Raw genomic sequence first — 18577 nt, forward strand, 5'->3', positions numbered from 1 at the left:
TCACGGGAAACGTCATTGTCACATGTCACAAGCGTTCCAAGGTAAATAAACTCTTTAACAACTCCTAACACATCCCAATCAAGCACTACCTCAGCACCAGCGTTATCAGTTTCACCGGAAAACCATGTTCGGACATTATCTGCCACAGCTCATTTCTTTTCACTGAATCGTACGCTGCTTTGAAACCAATGAACGGTGAGTTGTACTCCCGGAATTTATCAAGGATCATCCGCAGGCTAAACATCTGATCCCTCGTTGATCGGCCCTCACGAAAACCTGCCTGGTATTCGCCGACGAAGGATTCTTCAAGCGGTCTCAGTTTGTTAAACCGTATCCTGTTTAAGACAGAATTTTGTACGCCGAGTTCAGAAGGGTGATCCCTCTGTAATTGGCACACTCTAGTCTGTGCCCTTTGTTATACATTGGTCATATGACCAACCAGCCGGCAGACAGTTCTTCATCCTCCCATGTTTTCTGAATAACTAGTTTATTTGTGGGCGCAGTAGCGCCCGTGGCAAGTGCTTTTTTTTTCAATTTTTAAGATTCTCTTTTGCATTTAAAAAAATCAAAGTTTTCAAAGTCTGTTGTCTGTGATTTTTTTTATCAAATGCTGTGTCTGGTTGTCTAAGGTTGTCACTGGTTCTGTTTTCTGCATCTGATAGTAAAAAAGACTTGAAGTGTAAAATAGTTTATTTTTTTGTGAAAATTTCCCCGCGTGCTGCGTCTGGTTGGCTAGTCACCGGGCAGACAAACAGGGCTATTTTATATATGATGTGGTGGATCGATTGATGCAGCTGCTCATTTCCGTGTTTGAGAAGCTCGACCGGGATCTCATCATTCCCAGCAGGATGGTGGGCTTCGTGGCCGTTCGGTTAGCGACGTTAATCGTCTAGATGCATGTGTTATGGAGTGTGGGTTTAATTCCCGACCCGGCAAGGAAGAAACTTTTCGTGATCGGAAAATTCTCCACTGGTCAACCTCACACAAAATTCTCTTCGAAGTGCTCCTTCCACCTGGCTGCCACCATAGTCTTGTCTGTCAGCGAATTCCCCTCTTGGTCATTGCACATGGCGGGCAGTCTTATGCCGCGCGCATTGACAGTTCGTTAAAATCTCCGCATATCGTTTCTATCCATGTTCTCCTGCGCTTCAGCTATCACACTCTCTTCGTGATGCCTTTTTTCTGCGGTGGATTCGTTTCTCTCCTGCCCTTGCTACACTATACCGCTCTCTGTTGGAACGGGTACGAGCCACTAGCATTCAACTCCTAGCAACATTTTTCTCGTCCGTCACTCGCTGGCCATTTCGTTGGCGTCGCTGTGCAGAGCCTAACACTTCCTGCGCTGTTTTATTCACTGCTTCGTGGATATTTTCCCACAATCTGCAGATCGGGTGGCATCTCCTATCCGCTCGTCCACCTTCTGGTGGTACTGTTCAGCAACTCCTTTAACTGACAAGCGTTGGATATTCGCGAAGTCGAAGCAAATTCTGCTCTTCCCTCCTATGGGAAACCCCATTGCTATCTGTCAGAGTTTGAGTGAAACATGGCCGCCATCTCCTCCTCTCTGTTGCTCTACTGTAAAAACCCATAAAGAACTGTCATTGTTTGTGTGAAGAATTTTGCTTCGACTTCGCGAATTGAAACGCGTCGTTCTGTTGTTTCGTGAGTTCGTGACGCTTGAAGGTCGCGCCCGAATTTTTGCCCGAATCCGAGTCGATGTTCGGACCTTACATCTATAACATCCGAGAAATGTCGTCCGTCAATCAGCACGTGGTCTATCTGTGAGCAAGTGTCTCCACTCGGATGTTGTCAGGTGTGTTTGTGGATATTCTTACGTGCGATTGCCATCCCTCTAGCAGCAGCAACGGCCACAAGTCGCAGACCATTATCGTTGGTAACGAAATGAAGGCTTTCCGTACCAATGACAGGGCGAAAGAAACTTTCTCTTCCGATCTGCGCATTTGCATCCCCGATGACAATCTTTACATCGTGTGTTGGGCACTCTCCGTAGGCCTTATCAAGGCTCTCATAGAACTCATCTTTCACGTCATCAGGCTTATCGTTCGTTGGGGCATAGATGCTGATCAGGCTATAGTTGAAGAATTTGCCCTTCATTATCAACACGCAAATGCGGTCGCTTATCGGCTTCCATCGGATAACACGCTTCATCTGCTTTCCGATCACCATGAAGCCAACTCCTCGTTCTGCTCTGTCATCGCCGCTATAGTAGATGTGATACTTGAATGAAGTGTTCACTATGGGATCCACCGCCCGGAATTCACGTTCTCCAGTTCTGGGCCACCGTATTTCCTGGATTGCTGCCACACTCACGCCGACCTTCTCCTGCTCACGAGCCAGGAGCCCAACACGTGCGGGTTCATTCAAAGTTCTTACGTTCCAAGACCCGACTTGCCAATCGTTGTCCTTTATTCGTTGCCGAGTCTGTTGCCGTTGAATCAATCCGTTTGCTCTACTTTTGCCTTTCTTGGTAACTGTAGAATCTTCGGTAGGCTACCTTACCAGGGTTGCGCTACCTACATCGCGTTGAAGGGGCTGCCTTCTTGATGCTGACACGATGCGATTGTTACTCTTGGGTTGGAACGCATCTCACAGGAATAAAGCAAAGGTGGATGTGATCCCTTCTTTAAAAGTACACGCCTGGTCTGATTAAGGAAATGGTGGTAGAGGTGTGCGCCGGTCCGAAAATCGTCGGCGGTGGCGTTGGTTTGTCTTAATTTTGGCCGGCGGCGGCTGCGTTTTCGGCGTCACACCGAAAGCCATTTCGGCCGGTGGAAATGGTTTGACAGGTCATTTTACTAGAAATGTTATTTGGCAGAATGAGTCAATCGGCCGAAAATGTCATTTGCTGAACGGGTGTTATGGTATAAAATGTAAACCCGTTTGGCCAAATGACAATTTCAGTGAAATGACCTTTCTGCCAGATTAGAGGCGAGCCAACCAACGGCTACAAGTCTCTTAAATAAAGACATAATGATATTAACCTATTCGCCACTGACGATTTCTGCCAAATGACAATTTCGGCAAACGGTATTTTCGGTCAAATGACTTATTTATCCAAACGAAAGTCTTCTAGCCGAGTTTCATTTGTCCGAAACGGTTATTACACAGTAACTTTCGATAAAAATTTCGGTTAAATTGTACCGACTTTTTGAACAACTGACTAAAGTCGGTAAATAGTTTGGTTACTGAAAACTCGGTATTAAAAATGCTTATGAATTGTCAAAAAGTACCGATCAAATCAGAACTTACTGAGTTGTTCCTGTGTGGCCTCGTGTCATCGGAAAAGAACCAGCCGAATATGTTATGTATCCAGCTTTCCACGTTCGCCATAATGGCGGATGCTATAAAAATTTTGACATTAACTGCTTCCCGACACTGAACTGAAATTTTAGTCTAAGCAAACAGTGCTGTTTGCCGTTGCCAATAACAGCCAATGGGTTGTTTGTTTATCGTCAACAAGGAAAAAATGGTGACGAATATCCTTCGAAAAATACTATTTTATATTTCTGATACTATTATTATTACTAATATTTGCTTTATTCTAGATACTGAGATATCCTAATAACACTAATTTATGAGGCCCACACATTTATTAAATGGACATTCAAGTGGCTCCGCTAGCAAATTATACCTTTAGAAATGACGAATGGTGATTCATTGATATAATAGTTCTTGTGCTGAAGTGGAAGTAACTCAAACTTCTAAAAGATACGTTTTACCCCATGAAAATTTATCTTCAGAACAGAAGTACAATTGATAGAGGCATTCAGAGGGATCGAGCTAGATACGCTGAGCCGAATTATTAGAGACTTCCAAAAGACACATATTTCGGTGTGCGGGAACACTCGCAGCTCATCGTAATTTTATTTGACCGACATCGAAGGTATTTTGCTCTTCGTGACTCGGTATGACTGGCATGTAGGTAAAGCTCGCACAACTTCATCCATACAGCAAATTATTTTATGAATTTACATCCCAAGTGCACAATAAATATTTAAAGCATGAAAAAGAAAGATACTCGTTCTTCCGTCATAAAGATCAAGATTTGATAGTTAGCCCAGTTAATTACTGTTAAACCTTGCAATTTCCGTCACCGTTCCGCTGCACTGCGTTTAGGCTTTAGTCGTCGCTGATGTGACGAGCTGGTGTGAATGCAGCATTTGTATACGCTTCGCAAGATATCAGGTGTTGTTACCTTCTGCCTTTCAACTTTTCACTTCGAGATGGAATAGAAAACTATATCTAACAGTTCGAAATCAAATATTCGCAAACGTTTTCATTTTGGTAACATAAATTTTTAGTTGGTTTAGTAGATTTAGTTGTCTGAAAAGAAATACCTGGTCTGGATTATTGAAACGTTTCACTACTCAATTTTAAATATGATTTTGAGCATATCCTTAATAACTTAATCATATACCGTCGTGTGAGGCTTCTATTTACTACGGGGGCTACTTTGGAATTTTGATTTTCTAAAAAATTTAAACGAAAAAAATACCAAATTTGAAACAGAAAGATTTCATCCAACTATCAACAAGACACCTGAATGTTAATAATGGTCATTCGATAGTAATTTACGTTATAACTCTTGTGTCAAAATGTCCAAAGTAGCCCCCGATTTGTCAAAAGAAGTCCCGCACGGCGGAACCTATTAACTTATTATATATCATGAGAATCCAATTTTGAAATAAAGTAAAAACCTTTGCGATGGGAGAACGGTTGTCTTTCTTTTCAACGGTTCAAATATTTGTCGCATACATAGGATATACATTTTTAAATATTTAGCAGTATGGATTAAGTTGTGAGAAATTCATCTAGGTACGAAATCCTAGTCGTGTCACATGCTGCGACGAACAAAAGACCTGTGATGTGGGCAAATAAAATTACGATGAGCAATGAGTGGTTCAGCACACCGAAATCTGGGTATTTTTTAAGTCAATAATAGTTCGGCTCCTTTCCTGTTTAACCACCTTTCATGTCAAAAGATAAAATCTTTTGTCGAAGCATTCAACACCATTTTTTTTCTTGATGACGATAAACAAACAACGCATTGGCTGTTATTGGTAACGGCAAATTCAATGTTTGCTTAGACTAAAAATTCAGTTCAGTGTCGGGAAACAGTTAGTGTCTAAAAATTTATAGCATCCGCCATTATGGTGAACGTGGAAAGCTGGATTAGTCGGGGACAAAATAGTACTTACGTGTCGTCCGTAACTAATCGGGGGGAAAACTGCTTGCTTTGCAAACGTGTTGTAAGGGAACGTCCACAAATTACACGTAAAAAAAATTAATGTTGTTTATTATTAATATTTCTAATACTTTTTTTGCCAAAGCAGGCGCTTAATGACATGTATAAGAAAAAACTTATACATCGCATTAGTCACATACATTCGGAAACTTATACTTTTCATTAACTTATGAATGTTATTAGCTTTTTGATATGGGATCATTCATTAGGTGGCATAATGAAGAGTATAAGTATTTTCGAATGGTTTTTTGCCATAACATATAAGGTTATTTTTTTACGTGTACGTAACGCTTAGAGGGGGGAGGGGAGGGGGTCAAGTGAAGTGTGACAACTCATACAAAAAGTTCAGACGCTTCATACAAAAAGTGTGACATAGGGGGGAGGGGGGGTTGAAAATTCCCAATTTTTGCGTTACGTAATTAATGGATCTTCCCTAAGTCATGGCCTACTGAAGCTTAATTCAAATTATGCCTCGTTGACGCGCTTGCGTATGGCGAGTCACGTGAGACGTAAGATCGAAAGATACACACAAAAAAATCTGCACATTCTTTCCACCTAAAAAAATACGTAGATTTTTTCCACCTGAAATTCACGTAACTTTTACCTGATTTACCAATAGAAATTTCATTCTACGTGAAAATCAGGTAAGTTCTACCTGAGTTTTGGATAGAGTTCACCGGACACGTAAGTTTCACCTGAATTTTCTAAAGCATTTGCAGCTACGTGTGCACGTAAAATGTACCTGAAAATTCAGGTGGAAACAACGTTTAGATTATTTGGAGTATAGATATCGGCAATGGATATTATGCATATTATACACTGCCAAACGAGAATTCAAATAACTATAAATTCATGGCACACAGTTCGTAAACTGTTTGGTTTACTTTTTATTTGCTGAGTTTTCCAGTAAAAAATATTTCCAAAATTATGATCCAAAATAATATTTATTTTTGCAAAAGTCTAAATCTGAAAATCTTTTTACAGTTGAGAATTGGGTAACGGGACGCAATGAAATTATTATTTTTTTCTGATTTGTTAGTTGTCACTCTTCTCTTTTTTGAAGAAAACTCAGTAAATATTTTTACTGGCTTTTGGCAGAATTCCAGTAAACAATGAGCATTACCAAAAAATCAGTAATAAAAATTAATGTAGAATGTAGTTTAGGGAGTATCCATATATTACGTAACGCTTATAGGGGGCGTAAGTTTGACAATCCACACAACAAATAATAGATCCTTCATATTGAAAGTGTGACATAGCGATAATGTTGGGGTGGGGGCGGGATTAGAAAATGGTCAATTTTTGCGTTACGTATTATTTAATCTTCCCTTATAAGAACAATTACAGTAAATCAGTAATTTCAAATGGAATTGCTGATGTACTCGGTAATTTTTATGGTTTACGTCGAGCATAAGTGAGTAGGACGCTAATGGTTTGACCGAAATGGTTTGGCTGAAAGCGACATACAGCCGGAGAAGTTGTTTGCCGTCATTTAATTGAAAATGCCGTTTGGTGGAAAGAGTATTTTGGAAATAAGGGTCATTTTACCCTAAAATGTCCTATCCACCAAACAACCAGTCGACCAAACGGCATCTTCGGCCATTTTACTACACGACCTTTTCGCCAAAATGAACTGGTTAGTTCAGCCAAACGACGCTTTCGGGCGAATGTCCATTTAGACCGAATGGCCCTTTCTGTCAAACGACCATTTCGGTCAAATAAGCTATTCAGCCAACCGACTTTTTTAGCCAAAGGAACTATTCGGCCGAACGACAATTTCGGCCGTATTTCCCATTCGACCAAGTAAACTTTTCGGCCAAATTATTTGTTCGGTCAAATTACATATTCGGCATTGTTGCCTTCGGCAAATTGATATGAATTTTGCGAAAAACGAATCCACGTGTCATGGAGGGAATCAATCCATTAACCTCCCACTCTCTAGATAGCGTAATAATGGTCCACTTTGCGGAAAATCCATCACCATCAGAGTACCAACCTCCACCGCAATTAGCTCTTATATGCAAATTGAGTATCTTTCGGATGCTTGATTTGCCCAATTTGCTTTGGAGCCGTACACTAATTACGTAAGCAATTTTTCTGAGTTTTTCAACCCATGTAAGATTTTTCCCATACAAATATTTTTTTTATTTATATGGAACGTAAGAAAATGTCAAATGAAAAAGTTTTTTTTTATAGAGCGAATATATAGCCTTTACTCGTACTTAGTACGAGAAAGGCTAAAAACTATTTTAAGGGGTTGTCGGCATAAAACATAACTCATCTCCAAAAATAATGAAATTACGAGCTTAGGAACGAGGGAAAGTTTTGCTACAACTTTTGTGAAGAAACAAACCTTGTATGTTGAAATATGGACAACATATTTTTCAATAGGGGGATTGATCATTAATACCATTAATACCATGAAGACCTCTAAAGAAGCGCACATTTTCTTACGTTCAAATGGGGGGACACATAAGTGCTTACGTAATTAGTGTACGACTCCTTTACTGTTGTTGGAATTTCCACTTTTTCTTAAAAAAAATCTATTTTACAAATTTACATGAAATTTTCAGACAATTGCTAGGCCTGCCTTATTCCTCACCGCTATCTCCATGTCAGCTTCCCATAGTGCTAGTCCTGTATTAAAATCAGCGGAATACAGAAACAGAAACATATTTCATCACTTATTCTTTACAACCTGATTTCATAATGCAGCCTTACAAATATTTATGTGTGTAATTATTTATTATCAAAAAGGAAGGCGGAAATTAAATTACATTTGAATCGGTTCTTTCGATTACACAAGTCGGTAATATTTTTACAAATCCATCCGTGATATTTTACGGAAGTTTTTGACGGTTCACTACCGTAAATGCTGAACTGAGGTGTCGGTAAATGAATTCGATTACCGAGGTTACTACCAACAATTAAGAAATCGGTAATTCGTTAACCGAGCCCGGCAAATAGAATTAAGTGTGCTTGGAAAATTCTGTGGGCTTCTACAAATTTGAATCGGCGTGAAAAATTACAGATCAGTGGCTTGACAAATTTCGAACGGCGGCGCGCCGAAGCAGAAATGTAGAAAAACTGTCAGCGGCGGCGCATACCTCTAAATGGTGGATGTGATCCCTCCTTAGCCGTGCGGTAAGATGCGCGGCTACAAAGCAAGACCATGCTGAGGGTGGCTGGGTTCGATTCCCGGTGCCGGTCTAGGCAATTTTCGGATTGGAAATTGTCTCGACTTCCCTGGGCATAAAATTATCATCGTGCTAGCCTCATGATAAACGAATGCAAAAATGGTAACCTGGCTTAGAAACCTCGCGGTTAATAACTGTGGAAGTGCTTAATGAACACTAAGCTGCGAGGCGGCTCTGTCCCAGTGTGGGGATGTAATGCCAATAAGAAGAAGAAGATCCCTTCTTTAAAACGTAGGCGTTTCTCCAAATTAAAGCAATGGTGGATGAAATCCTTTCTTTGAAAGTAGGGGCTTGCCCGAAATAAGGCAATGGTGGAATTGTTCTCTTCTTTTAAAGTGAACGTTTGCTCAGAATAAGGTAACGGTAAATGTAATTCGTTTTTTGAAAGTCGAACTTTGCCCGGAGTCCCGAGCAACACACTTGTCATAGACGAGTTTCCTTGACTTATGTACGACCAAATCTAGTCATATTTATGTCGCTGCAACTGAATCTGTCTGGATTGTGCTACTCGGAAAGGCAATGGTGGATATTATCTCTTCCTCTGAAGTAGTTCTGCCGTTTCTTTGCCCATCGTTCTGCAGTCTAAATTTATCAGAATATATCCTTGATCCACTTTATCTATGGGAAAAAATACATCAAATGCCAAATGACTTTTGGCCAAATGACCCAGACCCTTAGAGCAACAATAATGATAAAATAAAAACTACAAAAAGGGCATGTGAGGAAGGAAGTGTCCCACGAATTTCCCAGAAAAGCATCTAAAATATTTTTATTTTAATTAAGTTCAAACAGCTTTTGGCATCGAATATGTATCTTCATTACTTTTAACTACTCCTTTTCGCTTTGAGCAGTATAATTACCAATGAAATAATTTCCAAAAGGTCACGCGGTATTCAAAACGAGCCTAATTATAGATTTTGGATTATTTGTCAATAGGCCACAGTTCATATTGGATCGAATATTAGAATGGCGTGACCAAGATTTTTTTATGTATAGGTTATCCGACTTGTCAATATCCCCAACTCCGCCATCTTGGATTTTTGTATGGAATTTATGCTCGTTTGTTTACGTTTTGCACTGAAAATGTATGTTTCCCCCCCGCGCTGGTTATTCCCATCTACTGACGAAGCCGGATAACCTGTACATACAAAAATCTTGGGCGTAACCATCTTTTCCTTAGCCGTGCGGTAAGACGCGCGGCTACAAAGCAAGACCATGCTGAGGGTGGCTGGGTTCGATTCCCGGTGCCGGTCTAGGTAATTTTCGGATTGGAAATTGTCTCGACTTCCCTGGGCATAAAAGTATCATCGTTGTTAGCCTCATGATATACGAATGCAAAAATGGTAACCTGGCTTAGAAACCTCGCAGTTAATAACTGTGGAAGTGCTTAATGAACACTAAGCTGCGAGGCGGCTCTATCCCAGTGTGGGGATGTAATGCCAATAAGAAGAAGAAGAAGAACCATCTTTTATTCTATATATATAAAACAAAGTTGGCATTTGTACGACCGCGCATCGCTCAAGAATAGACAGCCCAATTTTGCGGCTGTTCGGCCACATTGAGAGTTGACGTAAAGTCAATGTCAACTTCTCTCCACGAACAGCCTAGATAGCCGTGTGGTGTCGGCAGCCGGTTGTCTGGCTAAGAATAACGCTACGGATTGCCTGTTCCAGTGGTAAAAGTCCACCATACAGGTGACCCCTAATTCTTGGTGTGATGCGGCTTTATGCTTACCGTGCCTATGAATGAATGGTTAGGGGGGTCTAAAATGAACCTAACCGCTAACGGAGCCTGTGAAGCACCAGGGCACCCTTCACAGTATTGAGCCCTTATTGCGCCAACCGGAGCTATGGCGTAGTTGACTTATTGCTTCTCCGGAATAATCGGCTACTCTTATTCAATCTCAACTTGAGGTTAAATAAGGGTGGGATTATGAGTATGTTTTTATTTAGTTTTTATCTAATTGTCACCTATATGGATTCGCTTTATGCGTTTTTCACAGTGTACTCTGTGTTTCGTCTTTGACGTTCTTGATACGATACCGACTTGGTTTCATCGTTGCTGTTCACATAAATGTTGAAGTTGTGGAGTGTATTATCGTAATTCGCAATGGCTACAGTTAGGATAGCTCAAATCAATCTTCAGCACAAAAGAACAGCAACGATTAATCTTTGTAGACTTATGCAAAATGGCAAATCCCAAGTGGCTTTGGTGCAGGAACCCTATTTTCGCAAGGGTAGCTTTTACCTAGGTAACCTAGTGAACCCGGTTTTGCTGCTTTCAGTAATGAAATGGCAAACTCTCGATCAATGCCGCGTGCATGTGTACTTGTTAACAACGCTATCGTTGCTACACTTATCTCTGAACTAACAACCAGAGATGTATGTGCTGTCACAATTGATGCAACTGGCGGATCCCCGTCAGGAAATACGTCTATTGTTCGGTTTATTTACCACATGATGAATCATCCCTACGGATGCTTTCAAACAAGTGGTCAGTTATTGCACGTCAAAAGGCCTTCCGCTAATTGTCGGTAGTGATGCTAATGCTCATCACATCATCTGGGTAGCTCGGATATCAATCTGAGAGGCTCCAGCTTGATGGAATACTTAAGTAGTACCGAACTTGGTTTACTTAACATAGGCAATCGCCCAACCTTTATGGTATCTAATAGAGCAGAAGTATTAGACATAACTCTCTGCTCCAATAGAATCAGTCACGAGTTGACGAATTGGCATGTGTCAGATGAGGAATCCATATCTGACCATCGCTACATCTATTTTGATCAGTTGAATGTTTCTTCGCAGACCTTGCGTTTTAGAAATCCCCGTTCAACCAACTGGGATCTCTATACAGAGTTGCTCTCGACAAAATTTCATGGATATCTACCATCCATTGAAACTCCTACCGACTTGGATGATGCCGTTGATACTACAACGTTGCATATCGTGGAAGCTTTTGAAGAAGCTTGCCCTTGCGTTCTGTGAAAACCTCAAGAGGAACCCCGTGGTGGAATTCCGATTTGGCTAAGCTCAGGAAGCAGTGTAGAAGGAGTTGGAACAGACGCCTTTCAGCAGGGACGGATTCTTTCAAGTTGGCTCGCAAAGCTTACAAGAAGGCTCTACGATCTGCTGAACGATTCGGCTGGAAAAACCTTTGTGCAAATGTTTCCAATTTGAGTGAAGCCACTCGATTGAACAAAATTCTTGCGAGATCCAAGGATTTCCAAGTTGGCGAAATTCGCAAGCCAAATGGCGACTACACTTCTTCTGACGAAGAAGCGTTAGAGCACTTATTTTATACACACTTCCCTGGATGTGTAGATATTGCATCTTCGGATGTTCCTGATGTCTTTTCATGTAGTTATGGGTCTTGGGCTCAGGCTCGTAGAATCATAACTACTGAATCGATTCAATGGGCTCTTAATAGTTTTGCTCCTTACAAATCTCCAGGGGAAGATGGGATTTATCCCGTTCTTTTTAAGAAGGGTTTTGAGCATATCAAACATGTTTTGAAAAAAACTTTTAGTATGCAGTTTTGCTACTGGGTATATTCCCATATCCTGGCGGGATGTCACTGTAAAGTTTATCCCAAAAGGAGGACGTGCTTCGTATGAAGAAGCAAAGAGTTTTAGACCCATCAGTCTGACCTCATTTCTTCTGAAATGCTTAGAACGCATTATCGATCATCACATTCGTGATGACTGTTTGGCAAACATGCCTCTTCATGTTAATCAACATGCTTACCAATCTGGAAAGTCCACCGTGACTCTTCTACACAAGGTTGTCTACGACATCGAAAAAGCATTTGCTCAAAAGCAATCATGCTTGGGTGCGTTCTTAGATATTGAGGGTGCTTTTGACAACGTGTCTTTCGATGCAATATTGGAAGCCGCACGTTGTCATGGGCTACCTAATATTATTACCAAATGGATTCACCAGATGCTTAAAAACCGACATCTCTACTCGACATTACGTCAAGCAGCGATTAGGAAATTGAGTGTCTGTGGCTGCCCTCAAGGGGGAGTATTATCTCCACTTTTGTGGAACCTCGTTGCAGATACGCTATTGAGATTACTCAATAATGGCGGTTTTCCTACCTATGGATTTGCCGACGACTATCTAATATTAATAGCCAGTTTGTGTATTACTACTTTATTCGACCTGATGCAAAATGCTCTTCAGGCAGTCGAAAGTTGGTGTCGCCAATATGGCCTTTCGGTTAATCCGAATAAAACATCTATTGTACTTTTCACGGAAAAACGTAACCGTAATGGTATTCGCCCATTACATCTTTTTGACTCTGAAATCAATGTAACGGATCAGGTAAAGTATGTGGGACTAATTCTTGATTCCAAGCTCTCCTGGACTCCTAACATTGAGTTCAGAGTCAAAAAGGCGTGTATGGCTTTCGGTCAATGCCGACGAACTTTTGGTAAAACTTGGGGTCTTAAACCTAAATATATCAAATGGATTTACACAACAGTTGTACGACCAATTTTGGCTTATGGATGTCTTGTGTGGTGGCAAAAGGGTGAAGTGAGGACAATTCAGTCTAAATTAGGCCATCTTCAAAGGATGTGCCTAATGGCAATGACTGGTGCGTTCTCTTCGACTCCACGGCTGCTCTCGAGGTTCTTCTCGACGTTGTCCCACTACACATACATCTCAACCAAAAAGCACTTTCCTGTACTTACTGATTATGGGTTCTCGGTTTCATGGAAGAGAATCATGTAAACCGCAGTTCTACACACACACTTCGCTGTTACAGCTCATGCTTGATTGAGACAGAACAGTCCTTGCTCCAAGTGATCTCACACTCGCTAGTAGTTTCCCTTATAGGACATTTTCAACACAATTCCCCTCGCGGGATGAGTGGACATCTGGTTATTTGGAGAGAAGTATGTCGGACAGCATTGTTTGTTACACTGACGGCTCCCTCCTCGAAGGTAGAGCAGGTGCAGGCGTCTATTCGCGTGAGCTGAGATTGGAACAGTCACACTCACTGGGTACACACTGCACTGTCTTTCAAGCGGAAATATTTGCCATCATGTGTGGAGTGCAATCTGCACTGCAGCAACGCATTATGGGCAAAGTAATATACTTCTGTTCAGATAGCCAAGCAGCTATTAAAGCTCTCGCCTCGGCCAACTCAAGGTCGAAGTTAGTAATCGCATGTCGAACTCAAATTGAGGAACTGAATTCAGTTAATACTTTACACCTTATATGGGTACCTGGCCATGCTTCCATAGCTGGAAACGAATTGGCTGATGAGTTAGCTCGCACTGGAGCATCACAAGACTTTTTTGGTCCTGAGCCAGCTATTCCAATATCTAAGTGTTGGGTGAAGCGTTTGATTAGCTCTTGGGCTTCCACTCAGCACAAACGGTATTGGAGTAGTTTGGATTCATGTCGACAAACAAAATTGTATATCCGAGAGCCATCTCCGGTAGTAGCTAACTATTTAGCTAATCTGTCTAAACAGAATTGCAGTGTCTTAGTCAAGGCCTTGACAGGTCACTGCCGACTCAACTATCACATGGCAAATATTCAACGTGTTGAATCCTTTGTCTGTGATGGTTGTGAATCCGATTATGGAACTTCTTATCATCTGATATGTAACTGCCCAGTTTATGCGCAACTGCGTTTCCAAATATTTGGTAAACACTTACTAAGTGAAATTGACTACAGAAACCTGAACCTTCAAAGTGTTCTGTTGTTCATAACCCGTTGTGGTAAGGAGCTATGAGCTTTTGTACGTGTTGTATACGTTGTATGCCCTCTTCAAGGGTACCTTTCCCAAACTTCCCATTTTTCTCCCATCCATATTCCTTTCCTTTTTGTTCACTTCCTTTTCCGTCAGGTGCGTGATGAGAAAGGCTGTGAAGGCGATGGCACAAATCTCTCGAATTGAGGGGAACGTGCCTCCTGAGCCGACGTTCTGATACCTGATACCTGATAGCCGTGCGGTAAGACGCGCGACTACAAAGCAAGGCCATGCTGAGGGTGGCTGGGTTCGATTATGGTGCCGGTCTAGGCAATTTTCGGATTGGAAATTGTCTCGACTTCCCTGGGCATAAAAGTATCATCGTTGTTAGCCTCATGATATACGAATGCAAAAATGGTAACCTGGCTTAGAAACCTCGCAGTTAATAACTGTGGAAGTGCTTAATGAACACTAAGCTGCGAGGCGGCTCTATCCCAGTGTGGGGATGTAATGCCAATAAGAAGAAGAAGAAGAACCATCTTTAATTCTATATATATAAAACAAAGTTGGCATTTGTACGACCGCGCATCGCTCAAGAATAGACAACCCAATTTTTGCTAATTTATATCCATTTTCTTCTTCTATTTACGAGGAAAAATGTTAAGATGAAATGGAATACTTTAAAGATCAATGCACAATCTTTTCGTTGAAATGGTTTTTCGTACAATTTGCATGATTTTTTTTCAATTTTGATCATCTTCTCTTCTCTTCTCTATCTATATATATATATAGAACAAAGTTGGCATTTGTACGACCGCGCATGACTCAAGAATAGACAGCTCAATTTTTGCTAATTTATGTCCCTTCCTTTTTGAAAAAAAAAAAAAATGACATTCGAAATTAAATCTCTCCGATAAAATGGTTTGTCGTGCATTTTGTATGATAATTTCAAATCATGTCATCTAAGTTGACATTATCATCCGATAACGAAAGGATCGATTTTTGTTAATTTTGTTTTGGCTACTAAATTAATTCGAAAAGTGTTATGATAAAATAATGTCAAAAAAAGGAAAAGTTATTTTGAAAAACCTGTTTGTTTTTAGATAAATTGTGTACGTAAAAAAATTATCAGGAAATTGATCAGTTTTGGGCGAGACAAAGTTCGCCGGGTCAGCTAGTTTTTTTTATATAAACTTACCTTTTGGGCAGTAAGCAGCAAAGCTGCTCAAATTTCTTCTAATGTAGGATTTCCATCATTATAGTTGATCAAATCTGTGGATAAGAAAAGAAGAAGAAACATTTAGTAGAGGAATACATTTAGATTAAATTATATATATTTTTGTGAAGCGGCTCATAGATGAACGATATCAGATATGCCAATGAATCACAAATAACTAAACAACTTTTTGTCATCTCTAAACACGATCAACACATGATGTATGTATTTTGAATGTCATAGTTCATCGTGTCTTACTTCACCTTACCTCAGACAAACAGACATCGAATGTTAGGAAAATTATTTTAAACTTCGAATATTTAAAATTATTGTTGATTTTGAATTTTTCATAAATTGCAGCGAGCTAACGTCAAATTAGTACAAAACCTATTCGCGCGCTACGAAGGGTGAAATATTTTCGTACATGCTTATAAATGAGGCACTGCCGGATGTAAAAGTAATTGTTCCATTCCTGAACTAAAATCACACCTCATATTATAATGTCATAAATCACCCTTATTATGTATATTTTTTCTTTTTATTCATAATCAATTTTTACTGAGGACGGCTCCTGTTTATGTCACGCCAAGCTCGGTTAAGTATTGATAAATTGTTTTGAACATTTTCTCATATTACGTTAAAATCTTGTCATTATCAATAAACTGAATAAATAATTTTTAGATAAACGTATTATCTAATAAACAGATCGTACTATCTGGTTAGGTGCGCAATGAGTAACAGGAAATGCCGTGCAGGAGCAACGTAATGACTAATAATCCTAAGCGCATCTAACGATTTACAACCAGCCAGCCGCGGCCGGTAGCTGTACCCAGCAGCACAGAATCCACGCTAGACAGAGCAATAAATAACACCGGTGTGCTGGTGGAGTGAGGCCGCCCAAGGTCCAAGGCTGTTGCGATCATGAATTTGTGCGCTTCTGGCTCTCGGCCGTGCCTGCCGGCGGCGCGGCGCGTCGGATGTTTTGCCGGTCGATCACTTGCACTTTGCAATTTGCATCTCAGGGTGATCGGTTTCTAGGCATGGATATTTGCATTCGCGTTTGTGATTTCTCAGGAGAGACAAGTGTCTGTCTCAAGACCAGTAGCGAGTGTAGTCATTACGGTGTTTGATATAATCCAGACGATCATCGATAACTCGCTTTCTTGGTTCTCGGTGTTTTCACGCTGCCTTGGTTACAATAACCGAATGTTTTCGAATAAGTTAAATCTCTGTATTAAAAAAGAAATAAAATTCAACGAAAAAATGCAACACCTAATATATACTACACAGAAAAAAATTCCGTGGTTAAAACTACTATTTTGTAGACTACGCTCTGTTTTTAAAACTACCATGGAATTTCAGTAAATTTTACCATGGTTTCAGAGAAATTCACCACTGTTTCAGTTCATATGACAACATTCCGCATGGGCCACAGTTGATTTTTACTGCGCGCATGGTAAAACCAAACGGGTTTGTTATCTGCTGAAAATCGTCGGTGCATATTCTTAAAATAACCCTCGGAATGGTAGTTTCGACTGCAATATTTTTTTGCGTGTACTATTGCTTAGAACACTTCCTACTAACATAGACAAACAGATTTTGATTTTTTTTATCGCTCCATATGTATGTTGAAATGACAAATTAAAAAATCCTCCAAATGTGATACACAACCAAAGAAATTTGAATAGTTCATCTAATTCATGACCAATAAAACCTTTCTCCAGATTTGGTCTCTTTATCTGTAACTAAACCATCAACGACGACGAACCCCACCGCGTATCCTTGAATTCGAACTACACCCGTCCGTGTGTGTTCGTTCCATTCGGTTGCTCGTCGCCATCGTCATCAGCAGCACCACGATCCGTGGTCGTTTAGATCAAGTTGCTCCTCTATTGCCTGCTCCATCACAAGCGTTCTAGTCACCGTCTAGTCATGTCACGAGTTCGGCTTGGACACGATCCCCGCCGACGACCGTCGGCAGTCGACTATTTACTTCCTGAAACTGCAGTGCAGCAGCGGTTTCTAATGCTAAACTAAATAAGTACCCATACTATGTCTTCGTACCAATACAGTTGGTGGAGTCGCATCATCATCATACGCATGTGTGTTTTAGTCGTATAGGTATTATTATTATTCTGCATTATTATTGACGACGATCTTCAGCTACTGATCCGTCATAAAAATGTGAGGCGAAGGCAATACCAAAGAACTCGCGATCTCGCGTTGAAAGTTATTTGGCGAGATTTGCAAAATGAAATTAAAAAACGTTTCGTTATTCTGAGAAATACCAACTTTGAGATGATCACGGTAACCCCTGTGCCAGGTAAGTATAACCAACTTTGAGAATATTGTCTCGAAGTTGGATTCCAGTTCGAAACCCTTTTGGAAATTAACGAAAATTCTTAAATAACCTCAAAAGCCAATTCCAGCGCTTGAAGAGGGAAATAAAATTTTATTAACAAATGGCGAAAAGGCTAAAAAACTTGCTCAGCAGTTCGTGAGTGTCCATAATTTTAGTCTAGGTCTCACTAGTCCAATTGAGGATCACGTTACACGGAGCTTCGAAGACATTCTCAATCAAGAGAATGTTTTTGACCCTTCGTTGGGAAATAATTTGGATGAAGTGAGATCTATTACTAGAAAATTTAAAAATATGAAGGCACCGGGTGATGATGGTATTTTCTACATACCGTCGTTCGGGCTGACATTGGGCCTAGGGGGTAAGATTAGGCCAAAAACGAAAAATGTTTCAACTCCTAATATCTCAGAATCTGTTACGAATTTTGATCAAAACTTCAAACGGTTCAAAATTATAGTAAAATTCACGTCTAGGAAATCACAAAACAAATTACAAGAACTAATTGTGCTCGTACCATAATGAACCCGGATTAAAATAGTGTCAGTGGGGCATTACAAATCTATTACATAACTAGTTTTTAGATTGATGGATACCTGGTTATCATGTTACGATAATCTGTTGTTGTTTTATCGAATTTTATGCATATTTATATAGCGGTTCTGGTTTTTCGTAGCAACAAGCAATGCACGCTAAAAAGGGGTGAGATTGGGCCAAGCCTTTGGTTGATTTGCCATACATAGTAAGGGTATGCGATAACACATTTTTTCCTGACGAAACGAAACGAAATTAGAAATGCTATTGTTGGTTCGAAACGAAACGAAATTCAGATTTAC

General features: G+C 40.4%; 1 protein-coding gene across 3 annotated transcripts in view; it reads right to left on the minus strand.

Moving 5' to 3' along the window:
• LOC134208685 (ecdysone-induced protein 74EF-like) overlaps positions 1-18577 on the minus strand; it is a 717955-nt gene that overhangs the window by 508349 nt on the left and 191029 nt on the right. For all 3 annotated transcript variants that reach the window (XM_062684484.1, XM_062684485.1, XM_062684486.1), the window contains exon 2: positions 15368-15441. The gene's annotated coding sequence lies outside the window, so the exon portion shown is untranslated. The remainder of the gene's footprint in view (positions 1-15367; positions 15442-18577) is intronic.

The sequence above is a fragment of the Armigeres subalbatus genome, chromosome 2 (genome assembly GCF_024139115.2).
Source record: "Armigeres subalbatus isolate Guangzhou_Male chromosome 2, GZ_Asu_2, whole genome shotgun sequence".
In the NCBI taxonomy this organism is placed as follows: Eukaryota; Metazoa; Arthropoda; class Insecta; order Diptera; family Culicidae; genus Armigeres; species Armigeres subalbatus.